This window comes from Aquarana catesbeiana, linkage group LG09 (assembly GCF_042186555.1).
Source record: "Aquarana catesbeiana isolate 2022-GZ linkage group LG09, ASM4218655v1, whole genome shotgun sequence".
NCBI classification, from domain to species: Eukaryota; Metazoa; Chordata; class Amphibia; order Anura; family Ranidae; genus Aquarana; species Aquarana catesbeiana.
The window spans coordinates 30,904,927-30,919,239 of record NC_133332.1 but is presented as its reverse complement, the minus strand read 5'-3'; the positions used below and the strand labels follow the sequence as shown (position 1 = coordinate 30,919,239).

The following is a 14,313-nucleotide window of genomic DNA, read 5'->3' as shown; positions in this document are numbered from 1 at the left end:
TAAGGTTCTCCCACAGCAATCCAGGGCCGCCAAAGTCATATCCCTCCGGAGAGCATTCTGTTGTCTCCTCTAAATATCCCCCCTCTGCGTGCCATTGCAGAGCCCGATAACGATTGTCCAGCTCTATCTCCTGCTGGACCAACCTGTCCAACTCAGTCATCCATTGCTCCTGGGGCTGCTCTCCCAGGAATGCCATCCGCAATGCCCGTTGGTCACTGGCCCGTTGCTCTTGGGTTGGAAAGCACTTGCCCTGTTTTATACCAGCGAGACGGAGGGCTGCCATCCAGAGCTCCACCCGAATCAGCTGCCTGAGCTCCAGGTATTCATCCTCAGACACAGTCCTGGTGTACGTTGAAAGGATGATCCGCAGCAGCCCCGGGAATTCTGATGCCAGGTCCATATCTCCGCTGGGGTGACTGAAGTCTGCTATGCTGATCTTGGATCCAGTTGGAGGTTTGGATGTCACAGACTTCAGACTTCAGGAAGCTTTCCCGCTGCTTGCCACCAATGTCACGGAACGCCCCACACTCCGCTTGAGTGCTTCCGTCATATACCGCTTCCTAAGTTCTGGAACACGAGTCCAATGGATCTGGCTATAGGAACCCCAAGAACTAGACAACACCAGTCTTGGAGTACATCAGAACTACCTTTATTTTGAGATCTCACAGACCTTTATACAGCAGGGATGACTCAAAGCTAACCTAATTAACATGGCCTAATTTACTACAAAATGTACCCAGACCAGATGACAGTCTTGTGGGCACCGAGCTTCACACATTAATACAATTAACAATACAAACAACAATCTCCCCCCTCCTCAGCCTAGACCATTCGTCTATTAGCCAGTGCTGGTGGCTAATGTGATCAGCTCTCTCAATTAACATAAACACATGTTGATAACACCAGCATCTCCTCACAGGATGTGTCCCAACAGAATGAATCAGTCTTATCAGCAGGGGGCTGCTGGGGGAATCCCCCCTCCCTCTTCAGGGACACAAATCTACAGTAAGGAGTCCCCATACAATATATACATGACTGAGTCCGATTAATACAGTTCAGACTGGATTTCTCATTCACTTCAAATGCTAGGGCCCATAATCGGTGGGCAACAGGCTTGCATACAGTCCTCTCCAACAGCCTCTGCTCCAGCCAGGTCCGTGACAGGGGGCTTCTGCCGAAGGTAAGAGAGGTTGAGATCCTCCCAAGAGGTATCTTGGATCATGCTCCCCTGCTCTGCTGCCTCCAAACGTCGACTCCATCCTCTGAGATAGTGTGGCGACTTTCCCAATACTGGATCTTGGACCCTACTATAGAATATGATATAGCTACGCTGATGAGGAACTAAGAGGCTATCTGGATCAAATTGCCTTCCCCAAGCTCACTGAGTCGGCTAGGGACAGCTTAGACAGCCCAATAACCCTCAAGGAAATGCAGCAAGCGCTAGGTGCCCTACAGGTGGGGCAGACTCCTGGGGCGGACGGTCTGCCAACGGAATTCTATAGGCAGTACGGAGAGCAACTGATGCCCAAGCTACATGCCATGATGACTCAAGCCTGGGGGGGGGGTGCCCTTCCTACCTCCATGGCGGAGGCAATCATTGTGGTGATTCCCAAGCCAGATAAGGATCCTGAACTTTGCACATCCTATCTACCCATATCCCTGCTTAACGTTGACGTTAGGATACTTACCAAGGTATTGGCTGGTAGAATAAATGAGGGGACAGATATCAACCTCCGGAGACTATATATATATATATATATATATATATATATATATATATATATATATATAAATATACGGTTCTGGCATCCACTGATTTTCTCACTCCATCGGATGCAGTGGCCTCCCTCGATGCTGAAAAAGCATTTGGTGGAGTGGGTCTATCTGTGGGAGGTCCTGCATCGTTTCAGCTTTGGACCTAATTTCATCTCGTGGGTCCAGGTCCTGTATAGTTCTCCGAAGGCTAGAGTAGGTACGGTACAAACTGTAGAAACACCCCACGTGGTCTGAGTAAATATTCTGCTTACCAGAAGGGTAAAGAAGTGAGTCAAATCCTTCTGGTAAGCAGAATATTTATTCAGAGCACGTGGGGTGTTTCTACAGTTTGTGGTGAAGGATTATTCACTTTGTTTCTGGAAGACTATCTGCACAGAAGATTCCACTTGATCATTGATTTGTTTGGGGACTTTTTTCCTGGCCCATTGGCCAATTTATTGATATGAGCACGTTTGTTGAGCACGTTTGTTGTAGCTTAATTGTTATTCAGTTTATTACATTTTCAGCACACTTGTGAATGTTTTTTTGGCTAAAAAAAAGTTTAGATTATCACGTATTATTATTTAGCGCCCTCTTCATCTTTTCTAATCACATTTTGAGTATTAATACTACTTAATTAGGGGAGCAGCTGTAGTTTATATTTTTTATTCAATTAATTTTGTTACACAGGCGTGGAGTACACATAACTTTTTCTTATCATATATGGGACGTAACTGGTCCAAAAAATTTGATAAACTATGGGCGGCCTAGGTTCGTGAGCAACGGTTGCCTCTGGGCTAGGACTCGGAATGTAGTAGTACAGCTGATCTGTGATAGGTAGAACTACACATAATGTTTAATGATGGCAACTCCTAGATAAAGTGGAAGTGGAACCCCCTCTCTCCCTCCTATCCTTAACCTCCCCCATCTCGCTCCCCCCCCCCCCCCCCGCGCGCGCCCCGGACATCTGGGGCTTTTCCTCCCCTCTCTAATGCACTTCCAGCTCCCTCTGATGTGCCGAGAAAGGGTTAAAAACCACCGCAAAGCGCCTCTGCAGAGACGCTTTGCTGGCGGTATAGCCGCGGTGGCCCATTGATTTTAATAGGCAGGAGCGGTGGAGGAGCGGTATACACACCACTCTTCACCGCTCCAAAGATGCTGCTAGCAGGACTTTTTTGACCGTCCTGCTAGCGCACTAGCTAGCGCTAGCGCAAACCCTCGGGCTTGCACACTGGAGACACAGCAGCGGCTGTTTCAGGTCAGTTTGCAGGCGCTATTTTTAGCGCAATAGCACCTGCAAAACGACCCAGTGTGAAAGGGGTCTTAGAGATCACTGCTATTAAAAGCCCCTTTACAAATCAATGTTCCCACTACTGACTACTAAGGTCCCAAGGCCGCATATGGCTTATAGGCCACAGGTTGGGCACCAGGGGTTTTAATACTCTTAAATTGAACCCTAATACTCAGGGGGAGATTTGCTACAACTGGAGCATTCAGAATCTGGTGCACGTGTGCATGGTAGCCAATCAGCTTCTAGCTTCAGCTTGTTCAATTAAAGGGGTTGTAAACCCTCTAGGTCAGGGGTGTCCAAACTTTTTTCAAAGAGGGCCATATTTGATGAAGTGAACATGCGTGAGGGCCGACCATTTTGCCTGACATTCTTTGAACCATTAAAATTCGGTCTGTGTTTGTCCGAGCACTAATACACTGCCCAACAAGAATTCTCCTGCGTTTGTGGCTGTGTGTGGTGCAGAGATAAGCTTGGGGATTGTTATTTGGATATACCGTCTTTATCGGCTTATAACATGCACCTTCACTTTAAGAGGGCAGTTTCAGGGAAGAAAATCTTAAATTTTAAATAATGAACTGTGAAGCAAAATAAGGGTCAGTGCTCATCAATGCAGCCTAATCAGTGCCCATCTGCAGCCTCACAAGTGCCATGAATGCAGCACCCCCGTTGCCATGAATGCAGCACCCCCATTGCCCTGAATGCAGCAACCCCATTGCCCTGAATGCAGCAACCCCATTGCCCTGAATGCAGCAACCCCATTGTTCTGAATGCAGCACCCATGTTGTCCTGAATGCAGCACCCACATTGTCCTGAATGCAGCACCGCCATTGTCATGAATGCAGACTCACCATTGCCATCAGTGCAGCCTGATCCATGCTCATCTACAGCCTCGGAGGGGACAGGAAGGGGTGCGGGACGAGCGTCAACAGAAATACAGTAGAAACTCCTATTTTCTCGGCAGCCTCCTTAAAAGAAAGATGGACAGAACAGTCATCCAATGGCAGCGCAGGAGACAGGATGTCCTTTTACAGAGGTTGCCGTGTAAAGAGGAAATACTCTTATGTGTACGGCACTCATCCCGCCCTCTCCCTGTCCCCTCCAAGGCAGCCAGTATGTATATCTTTTGTGGCCCCCAGCCCTCGGGGATTTGCCGGGGGCCACAAAAGATATAAATGTCAAAATTACCAGGCGGGCCATCCGAAACCGAAACGCGGGCCGACATTGGCCCGCGGGCCGGACTTTGGACATGTCTGCTCTAGGTTCTTTCTATACATTAAGGTGAGAAACCTCCTGTGATGCAGCAGCCCCCCCCCCCCCCCCTTTACTTACCTGAACCCGGTCTTTCCAGCGGCACAAACAAGCATGCCAGCTCCAGCCAGTGTCTCGGTCCTGATTGGATAGATTGATAGCAGCGCAGCCATTGCTTTCCGCTGCTGTCAATCAAATCCAATGACGCAGGAGCCAGGGGCGGAGCCGAGTCCTGCTGTGTGTGTCAATGGATGCAGCAACAGGACACAGGAGCACGCCCGCATGGAGAGCGGCTGTCCAATGGGGCACTTCTTTTTGATGCTGGCGGTATGTCTGTAAATTCTTCGCCAGAATTCAAGTTTGGTTTTTCCCACATAGTAGCAATTGCATTCACACTGCAGTAGATGCAGTAGACTACACCTGCAGTGCGGCAGTAACGAAATGTTTAGGTCTAAATTTCTCTCCGTTTGGTAGATCTGTATTCTTTCCAGTAAGAATATACTGCCAATAATTGCAATTACCACATCCAAATGTCCCTGTTGGTTTAACACTGTCATGTTTATTGAATTTATATTCACTATGGACAAGTTTGTCGTGTAGTGATGGAGCTCTACGGTAGGTGATTAGTGGTTGTGTAGGGACAAATGGTGCTAGCATAGTATCCATGCTGAGAAGTTGCCAGTATTTTTGTAGAATGGCCTTAATCTGTCTGTGTTGCTGACAATATCTTGTAATAACCCGTGTGGGTGTAGCTTCTTTGTTCTGTTTTTTATAGTAAAGAAGGTTCTTACGAACCTTGTTTTTGGCTTTTTTATATACTTTTTTTAGGATCCCATTGGAATAACCTCTAGTATGTAACCTTGTTCTAAGTGTGAGCGCTTCCTTTTCAAACAGAACCAGGGGCGTATCTAGTGCATTTAGCACCCGGGGCGGATCCTATATCTGGCACCCCCCACATTAAAATTTAAAAACACCCCACTGTGCCCTCTGCATACCTCTGCATCCTTCAATATCTCTTTGTCACTACTGTGTACATTACACCTCTGGACCCTTTTACATTACACAGCACCTTGCACCTAAGGACCTCTTTACATTACACAGCCCTTGTATCTCTGGACCCCTTTACATTACACTGCACCCTGCACCTCTGGACCCCTTTACATTACACAGCACCCTGCAGCTCTGGACCCCTTTACATTACACTGCACCCTGCAACTCTGGACCCCTTTACATTACACAACACCCTGCAGCTCTGGACCCCTTTACATTACACTGCACCCTGTACCTCTGGACCCCTTTTACATTACACAGCCCTTGTACCTCTGGACCCCTTTACATTACACTGCAGCCTGCACCCCTTTTCATTACACTGCACCCTGCACCTCTGGACCCCTTTAAATTACACAGGACCCTGCACCTTTGGACCCCTTTACATTACACAGCCCCCCATAGCTCTAGACGCCTGTATGTTACACAGACACCCCCCCTAACAGTTCTGGACCCCCTGCATGTTACACAGACCCCCCTACAATACAGACCCTCCTAAAATACAGACCCCCCCTACAGTGCAGACACCCCCCCCCCTTCAGACCCATAATGTACCTCGGCTCAGATGATCAGAGCGGCACACACAGCATGTGTAGACATAACGGAGGGGGTGGAGGCGGCTTCATTCTGCTCAGCTGTGTGAGACAGCCAAGACTGATCAGAGGCGTGGCCACGAGAGAAGGGGATCGTTGTGGTCGGGTCCCGGGGGTGTGCCGACGGGTGTCACTCGGGTGCAGCTCGCACCCCCCCCTGCAAAGCCAGGCTCTCCGTGTGTGTGTGTTACCTGCTGCTGCCTGTCACCGCGCCATGCCGCTGCTTAAACCCGCCCGCTGTCTCCACCAAGTCCGCTTCAGCCGCGGAGGGGAGGCACCAGTCTGGATGGAAACTGGAAGCTTGGAGAATAGTATTGCCCTCTGCGAGCTTTCTATACAGCTAACTTTGAAGAGAGACATCTAGATGTTTAATAATTGTCAAATCCAAAAATGAGATCCTAAGTGCACCATGAATCATGGTAAATTTAAGATTGAATGTATTACTTGAATTTATGTATTCCAAAAATTCAAAAAGAGTTGCACTAGGACCATCCGATAGCATGATGACGTCATCTATGTAGCGATACCAGGCTGTAGCATACCCTATATAACTACATACTCCACTGTCTGAAAGCAACAACATCTCCCACTCCCCCAGGTACAAATTGGCGTATGCTGTAGCACAACATGTACCCATAGAGATGCCCTGTACCTGTAGGTAGTGGGAGCCAATGAAAGAAAAGTAATTGTGTTTTAGTATAAACTCGAGGGATGCCACAATAAACTCAACCAATGAGTCAATATACCTATTTGAACAAAGTAGCACATAAGTATTATAACTGAGTGACCCAAATTGTGAGGAATTGAACTATATAGGGCCAATGGCGACTAAAAGAGTGTCACCATTGACATGGAGGCCGTCCAGAATCTGGAGCAGATGAATAGTGTCTTTTATATGTGTGGAAGGGCTTCCACCAAGGGCTATAAAAGCCTATCAACGAATTTACTGAGGTTGTATGTAAGACTGCACTCCCTGAGAAAATTGGTCTTCCTGGTGGCTGGTGAGTGTTCTTGTGTATTTTTGGGAGTTTATAAAACGTTGCCTCCCTTGGGAAGCCCGTCCTAATATACTCCCAAGTATTTTTGTCCATGACATTGTGGTAAGAGGCCTGATCAACTAGCACACAAAAGTCTCTTATAAAGCCATCAATCATAGACTTGGGTATGCGTCTGTACCATTGTGGGTTATTTAATATAATAACATTTAAACATAATATTGTTTTATATCAATGTTCCTGCCTTTGTCGGCTGGTTTGATTGTAATAACTGAATTTTCTCTTAATGACTGAAGTGCCTGTTGTTCATTGTATGTAAGATTGCCATGTTGGTGAGGGGAGATCTTTAAATTATGTATATCTCTTGCGACCAATTTTAAGAATGAAGCAGCATTGGGGTTTGAGCTTGGAGTAGAGTAAAGACTTTTCAAAGAATTGAGATTGGATTTAGATGGGAGAGGTGTAGGTATTGTGTCATCGACTTCAGCCAAGATAGTATCAAGGTTGAAAATCTATGAGTTCTTGGAATTAATTTTCTTCCAATAAAGTTATGAGGCTGTCAATTGCCTCTACTTCAGTAGTAGTGTGAGTAATACTTGCACCTGATTGTGTTTTTGTGTACAAAGATTTTAATAAGAGATTACTGACAAACAGATGCACATCCTTGATAACCTCAAATTTGTCAATATGCGCAACTGGGCAAAATGTGAGACCCTTTTCTAAAAGAATATGATCAGACATTTTGATGATGTTTGGTGATTGGTGGATGGATGAGTTTTCTTCAATTTGTGTGGCTGGTTGTGTAAATTGTCCTGATGTTTCGTGGTTTGTGCTAGCATACAATCTAAACAATAGCTTTGATGAGTTGAAAGTGAAGTGGATGTGGAGGTGTTAGATTGGTGAGATGTTTTGGTGTGAGCGTGAGAGGATTTGGTAGAATATTTTGTAGTGTATGAAGATGGGGAGTCATCTGTGTCAGAAATGTCGTTGTTCGAGATATTAACCAGATGTGCATTTGTGAGTGGAGGTGCAGGTTGAGACACAATGGGTGATTTAGGTATTTGGGATATCTTGGTTCTATTGTTGGTGCGATAAGGAGCACGAACATATGTATTGCTAGAATTTGGTGCTCTATAACCATGAATCTATCTAAATGTGCGTTCTTCCTGGAAGGCCTTTTTGTCCAAAAATAATTTTTTGTCTTTTTTAATAAGTATCTCTTATTATATTTCTCAAACCGTTCTCTGAGCTGTATTTCTAATTGGTCATGGCTTTAAATTTTGTTAATTGGGTGCTTTCACACCAAGGGCGTTTTGCAGGTGCTATAGTCTTAAAAATAGCGCCTGCAATCCGCCCTCAAACATCTGCTCCATTGTCTCAAGTGTGAAAGCTCGAGGGCTTTCACAACGGAGCGGTGCGCTGGCAGGACGTCAGGAAAAGTCCTGCCAGCAGCTTCTTTGGAGTGGTGAAGGAGCGGTGTGTTTACCGCTCCTCCACCGCTGCTCCCCATTGAAATTCATGGGGCAGCGCTGGGATACCGCCGGCAAAATGCCGCTATTGTGGCGCATTGCGGGCATTTTTAACGCTTTCTCGGATGCTAGCGGGGGTAAAAGCGCCCCGCTAGCGGCCAAAATGCGCCGTAAATCCGATGGTAAAACGCTGCTAAAAATAGCTGCGTTTTACCGCCGACGCTATGGGCGGCTCGGTGTGAAAGCCGTCTAAAGCCTCGATTTTGGTGTCGAGCTCCAGCATTCTCTTCTGATATTCTTGAATCAACAGTCATTCAGCAGAGCATCGTTTGAGAACTTTCAATCTATGTTGAAAGTATGATTCTAATGAGAAATCTTTCTTCGAACTATACTGTTATTGCTTTATACTAATATTTGCTATATTTATAAAACAAAAATACAACAAATACGATTGTCCTAAATGACACTAAGCCTCTGAGGAAGGACGTCATCTTCCGAAACATGTCAGGCGTCATTTGTAACATGCACTTTTGCTAGCCTAATCTTCGAATAAGACAGCTAAGTTTCATGCCTATTTTGTATATATTTGTTACCATTTTTACATGTTAACTGTTTGACATTTGTAATTTTATCAATTGTGATTATGAAATAAACATTCTTTTTTTTTTTTTTTTAAACAAGTATTTTATTGAGCATATTGTCATGTTACATAACATAATTCAAGTATTAGGTTGGCAGACATTACATTAATTGCATAAGATTGTCTCTTCACATGAATAAAATCAACACTTCTAGACTCTCCTTTAAGTCCTCCAATCGGAGTTTTGCTCTTTCTTTTTTTTTTTTATAAAAAATAAAGTAAACACTATGTCGGAACAGTTGACATCAACCATAAGAACATACTTTCAAACATAGAAATAAATGAATCTCCCCCCCCTCCTCCGGTGTTAAGCTGTCCAGTGTATTGTATGCATTCTCTCATCTATCACATTACTGTTTATTTTCATCTTTGCCTACAATTAGCTCTCCCCTTTGCTCCTTTCCCCCTCGTCTAGGGTATTTTTGGAATCGATCCACCTAAACCATACCTTCCTAAACTTCTTGGGGGGCCCCCCTTGCCTCATACGTCATCTTATAAAGGGGTACATCTGTATTTATTGTCTTTATCCACATTCCCAGAGTGAGTTGCTCCTCATGAATCCATTTTCGGCGATCAATTTCCGCATTCCGAAGTACAGAAGTCTGAGGAACAATTTTGTATGCACATTAAGCTCTTCTTGATCGAAGACTCCCAACAGATACCTTAGGGGAGAACATATATTCGGAAGGGCAAAATGCTTGGACATGAACTCGGTCACCTGGGACCACAGAGGCCTTATCTTAGGACAATCCCATATCACGTGGATAAAAGTTCCCTCAGTTCCCTTACACTTATGGCACTTTGCAGTATCCCTCCTGTGCATTCTAAATAGTCTGGTCGGTGTATAGTATACCTGATGTAAATATCAAAGCTGTATCATTCTATCTGTGGCGGAAATAACAGACCAGGTATGTGTCTAGGACTTCCTGCCACAATTCCTCAGTCAATTCTGGTATAACTGCCGTCCATCTGGATCTAGTCCTAGCAGTCAGGTCAGGGCCTCCCAGTCCTATCTCCCTATAGTATCTGGATATACGCTTAGTTGGTTCTGGGTCAATCGGGACCCTTTCTAAAGCAGTATTTTGTACCTTCACTTCCCCTCTCCCAAATTGGGCTGTCGCTGCATGTTGCAGGTAAGCATATCTGAATTGCCAAGTTCTAGGTATGCCGAACTGCTCTCACAGTTGTGCAAAGGAGGATAACCTGCCACCTTGGTATATATGGTGTAGATATTTCACCCCATATTTGGCCCATCTATACCCATCTTCTAGTTTACAGAACTCTTTTAGGGATTTATTGCACCACAAGGGACAATTAGGTGACATCCATAAAGGGTCATCCATCATTCTCTGCGCACATAGATGGAACACCCTTCCTAGGAACGCCATTACAGACCCCACCTTCCTCCCCGGTATACCCTTTTTGAACAGCATATTCAGTATTTCCTGGAAAGTGTGCGTAGTGGCGTTAGGAGCCTGGGGGAAGCATCGCCAATGTAAGAATGTCAATTAAGACGCAAAAAAATAGGATCTCATATCCAGCATAGCTAAACCCCCCATTGTCACAGGTAGCTTCAGCACTGCCAGAGATATCCTGGGGGCCCTGGATCCCCACAAAAATTCCACCACAATAGAGTCTATGTGCCTGAATACTTTCACAGAGACTTACCACAGGTGATTTCAAAAAAATGTACAGCAACTTTGGAAGAAAGATCATTTTAGATTATGTTTATGTGACCAATTACTGTCAATGGCATGTTTCGCCATTTCTGTAACCTCTCCCGAAGAGCCCCTATCACCGGTCTCAGATTGAGGTCCAGGAACCCCTGAAATGGGAAGTTGAACCACCACGCCCAGGTATTTAAATGATTGGGATAGCTGAATGGGGCAGTCCACCAGGACTGCCACTGTATCATCAATGGGAAATAGGGATGATTTGGACCAATTGATACGAAATCCAGAATAATCTCCAAACTCCTGTATCAATTGGAAAGCCGTGGACAGTGAGGCACCTGGATCTTGTAGATATAGGAGCATGTCATCGGCATAGAGGGAAACCTGTTCCTCAATCCCTCCCACCCTAAGTCCATTCATGTGAGGACTGTCTCTCAGTTTAGCCGCTAGGGGCTCTATGGCCAGGGCAAATAAAAGAGGGGATAACGGACATCCCTGTCTGGTCCCCTGGAGGACAGGGAAGGGTTCAGATATAATCCCATTTACTCTCACTCTAATCAATGGTTCTGTGCATAACAATTTCACCGAATTATATAAATATAGGCCCAAATCCCATTATCTCCAAAAGACGAAACAGGTAATCCCACTCCACTGAATCAAAGGCCTTCTTGGTGTCTAAAGAGGCCACTACTTTCTCCCCAGAATTGTCATGCTCAGTTTGCAGGTTAACAAAGAGTCTCCTGATATTCATTTGCGCACATCTCCCTTTTATAAAGCCAGTCTGATCCGGATCAACTAGTTTCAGAATTACCGTTACCGTAATCTCCCTGCCATAACTTTTGCAAGAATTTTGGTGTCGACATTCATCAATGAGATAGGTCGATAGGATTCACATTCTTTAGGTCCTTTCCCCCGTTATGTATTAAGACCACTAGGGCCTCTCTCATAGATGGGGGAAGTCTTCCCTCCAACCTAGCAGCTGTGAACACACGTAAGATATGGGGTGCTAGCCCACTCCCAAAGGTAGGATACCATTCCGAGGGATTTCCTTGGAGCAAAGGAAGATATTGCTCCCTCCACCTCCTCCACAATGATGTCTGATTCCAGGGAATTACAGTCCTCGCTTGTTAGCCGAGGCAGGTCAATATAATTCAGATAATTTTTCAAAGTACTGCCCCCTGGAGGGGCGCATGACTTGTAAAGTTCTTTATAGAAGTGGGTGAAGGCTTGTAGCATACCCACGGAATCGCTCACCTCAACCCTGCTCTGGTCATATACCCTCATTATTTAAGTGGGTACATATCCTTGTTTTGCCATGTACGCTAACAGTCTACTATTTTTGTCTCCAAACTCAAAAATGCATCTACGTTGCGCAAGTCTAAGCTTGGTAGTCTGGTCAGTCAATACCTCCCTATATGCCCGCTTCTTGTCCTGGAGAGTCCGTAGTCCTTCCTTAGTCGGTCGCCTAACACAGTGGTCATCAACCCTGTCCTCAGGGCCCACTAACAGGCCAGATTTGCAAGATAACTGAAATACATCACAGGTGATAAAATTTGCTGCTCAGTGATTGCAGTATTCTAGTCTGCATCTCCCCAAGGTAATACATAAAGCCTGGCCTGCTAGTGGGCCCTGAGGACAGGGTTGATGACCATTGGACTAACATATTCTGCTTCCGCTAGGAATACTTCCCATTCCCTGTCTGTATTGAGGAGGGAGGAGCGACGTACTGACGTCACCACGTGTACGCAGATCCCGGAAGCAGCGGGATGCTATCGAGAGCCGGTGTCTTGCCGAGAAAGTTCCCCTGGCGGATAAGGACCCCCGTGTACTGCGCATGCGCTTGCGTAGTACAAACAACTACGGAGCCGCCGAAAATTGCAGAAGAACAGCTGATCGTCAGCTCTACACGGCACCTGCGCACTACATTCTGCCCTATGTCCACGTTAAAGCCCCACCATCCAAGTGGACATAGAGTTAGAATATTAAAATACCGAGCTCAGCGAGGCCGTGCCCGAAGCGTGGCGAGCCCGCGAGGGGCGTGTTACAAAGTGTTTTTTTTACTATAGTCTTGGCACGCAGGCGCCGTGTACAGCTGACTCAGGTGTTCAGCTTCGGCTCTTTTCGGCGGCTCCCTTGTTGTTCCTGCTGCACAAACGCTGCGCCTGCGCACTACAGGGGGGTCCTTATCCGCCGAGGGGAACTTTCTCGGCAGAAAGTTTGATTCTTAAAGCTGTTTTTAAACTGCATAACTGTAAGTGCAATCTTGCCCTTTTTTTAACCAACTAAAATAAGGATTTACACTACTTTATATATAATATATCTGGGCATGAGGCTTTGTAATTGGTGAGGACGCTGGGAGCATTGGCGCACCATATAGAGACCTGAGGCAGGGGAATAAGCCACAAGGGCATTTGATCTCCCGTAATAGGAGACTTACAGCTGCAAAGCAGCAGTGTGTACAGAGGTGGAGGCACTTCCTTTGCGCACTTTTCTTGTGGTGTTATGCTTGTGTGTCATCGTGGAGGAATTTTTTGATGCACCATTTTCAGCATATGAACTTTTCTTGGTTCTTTTTATCAAAGACTCAATAGTGATTTTTTTTCACTAAATGCATTATTTTGTATCATCCTCTGTTTGGAAGGGGTGGCGACTTCCTCTGAAACTGCCATTGCTATGGAAACCTGACCCGAAACCTATTACACTGCTTATGCTGCATTGAGCATGTGCGAGATCTACAAGGATGAGATCCAGGAAGAAATATAGTCTGGCTTCACATGCCCACACTTAAGATGGCCATGGCCTGCTGTAAGTTTATAAAATAACAAACTACTGCTATAAACTAACAAAACAGACCTTAGTTTACAGACTAACTTTACTAGAATACATTAAGCTTGTGTATTATAGGGGTATTTTTATTTAAAAAGTATAATTTCGGCCGGAACACCACTTTAAGAAGATTACCTTTACTATCTGATTACAACATATGTGTATAACCCATACACTGATGGTAATAGTCAGTATGTTTGGGTGTTGGTGATGGTGTTCCTATCCCTTTCTGAGGTTTCTCCTATGGTGGATTTCGTCTATTGGAGGCTTTGTTTCCTCATGACGGGGATGGCTCCGTTTGGCTTAATTTTATTTATGCTTTGGGACATTTTTTTATGAGTTATTTTTTTATACAGTTATATTCCATATAATTTTTTCAGCGCTGCACCTTCTTTTATATTTATTTAATTGTACCCAGCAATTTTGTGCCAGCTGCTTCTTCTCTATACTGAATGTCACATTAAGCGCAACAGATTCGTTTTTTATATATCTGGCAATTATTGCACTTCAATTCAGGCCCTGTCCTGGCCCCTTTCAGGATATTCTCCCTGTCTCTGAAGTGCAGGATCTTTGCAATCATGGGTCTGGGAATTGCTCCCTTCGGTGGATCTCTACCTGGGACTCTGTGTGCCCTTTCTATGGCAAACATATCAGTGAAAGTACCAGGGGCCATATGCACTTTTAGTCACTCCTCCAAGAACTCCTCAGGATGATTGCCTTCCCCCCCTCAGGGAACCCCACCAGCCTTACGATGCTCCTTCTCATGCGGTCCTCCA

General features: G+C 45.4%; 1 protein-coding gene across 2 annotated transcripts in view; it reads left to right on the top strand.

The window, feature by feature from the left end:
* The window catches only part of LOC141107465 (beta-1,3-galactosyltransferase 4-like), a 138,425-nt gene that overhangs the window by 84,068 nt on the left and 40,044 nt on the right, over window positions 1-14,313 (top strand). The gene's annotated exons all lie outside the window — the stretch shown is intronic.